Source organism: Mercurialis annua, linkage group LG1-X (genome assembly GCF_937616625.2).
Source record: "Mercurialis annua linkage group LG1-X, ddMerAnnu1.2, whole genome shotgun sequence".
NCBI lineage: Eukaryota > Viridiplantae > Streptophyta > Magnoliopsida > Malpighiales > Euphorbiaceae > Mercurialis > Mercurialis annua.
In genome coordinates, this window is record NC_065570.1 from 66,331,866 (window position 1) to 66,333,478 (window position 1,613).

The 1,613-nt window shown below is 27.4% G+C and overlaps 1 non-coding gene across 1 annotated transcript; it reads right to left on the reverse strand.

Annotated features, from left to right (window-relative positions):
* Positions 1-457: 457 nt before the first annotated feature.
* TRNAR-UCG (transfer RNA arginine (anticodon UCG)) lies at positions 458-531 on the reverse strand. Its single transcript has one exon. It is a non-coding gene; the product is annotated as a tRNA-Arg (tRNA).
* Positions 532-1,613: the final 1,082 nt, after the last annotated feature.

The window sequence follows — 1,613 nt, forward strand, 5'->3', positions numbered from 1 at the left end:
AAATTTAAATTTATTTTAATATGAAAACATATAAAAATAAATTAATAAATTCAATTTTTTTAAATAATTTAATAATTTATAAATAATTTAAAATAATAAAAGAATCACAACTTTTTAATACTTTGAGATAATTTTTTAATGTTTTGAGAATGGTGGAAGTGAAAAGTATTTCATCCGTTTTAATAGAGTTGTCCACTTTAAAAAAAATTGTTCCAAAATTCTTATCCATTTTTAAAAAATAATTTAATTTTACACTCAGTTTTTTTATATTATTCTTATTTAAAATTCACAAATGAGTAAATTGATCCTATATTAAATAGAGATATGATAAAAAAAATATAAGAAAATTTTTATAAAATTCATAAACAATAATTACTTTTTTTAAACTGTGTGACAAAAGCAAAATGGACAACTCTATTAGGACGAAGAGAGTAATTTAGAACAAAAATAAAAAGAACGACCACAGTGGGAGTCGAACCCACGACCTTTTGATCCGAAGTCAAACGCGCTAATCCACTGCGCTATGCGGTCCAATTTGCATTTCAAATCGAATATAATTTTATTAAAGATAAACCTGGTGCGGTAGTTTATATGAACGAGAAAGTAATCCTTGAAAATATCTTGGATTGTATATCAATCGATATTCTTTCAATTTTGATGTTGAAGTCCCACTTTTTTCGAAAAAATAAACCTTGCGGTTAAGTAGATGTGTTATGTGGCAATTGATAGTTCAACTCAAACATCAAATTCAACCTATTTTATATCCGATGTTTGGGTCATCTCCTATTCATTCGTTTTGATCTAAATTTTTTAGATTAAAAAAATTTTAAAAAAATTATCCATTGAGTTTAGATTCATATGTAATCAGATTAATTTGATGAAATTTAGAAGAAAAAAAAAGAATAATTTATATATTACTCTAGTTTTAAACAACAATTTTGACCAACTTTTCATACTTTCCGACAATATCTTTTTTCATAACTTAATTTAAAACTGAAACTTCTTAATTAGGACTTTCTTCCTTGTTTCTTATTTTCTCTCATTTTTATCAAAGTTTTGTCTCTTTTCTCTCTCTTCTTCTGTTTTTAAATTTTTCTTTTTTTTTCTTCTCTAATTTTCAGATCTGTGATTTTTCTTCTCTTTTTTTAGACATGTAACGTCATCGTCTTTTTTTCGGTTGTTTCATCGTCGCCGTTTTTTCCCGGTAGTTCCATCGTCTTTTTTTTGACGATTTTATCGTCGTCACCTTTTTCTGGTGGTTTTTTCATCGTCGTCTTTCTTCTAGTAGTTTCATCGTCGCCGATTTTCCGTTTTTAAATTTTGTTGTGATTGTTTAGATTTTTGTGATTTTTTAGATTTTCCGTACGCAAATTATTTTAGATCTATTTATCTCTTACTAACTTAATTATTATATTGTTAATATAATTATTATCTTGTTCATTCTCTTGTTTTGATGCTACTTATTTCGTACACAATAATTGATTTATGTTTTATAGTGTTTTTGCCACTAAGCTAATCACCCTAATTAGCACCAGCCCGCCATCTCATATGGCGGGCTGGTGTGCAGCCCGCTATCTCAGGCACAACCCAAGAATTTTGTGCCTGGAAGGCAC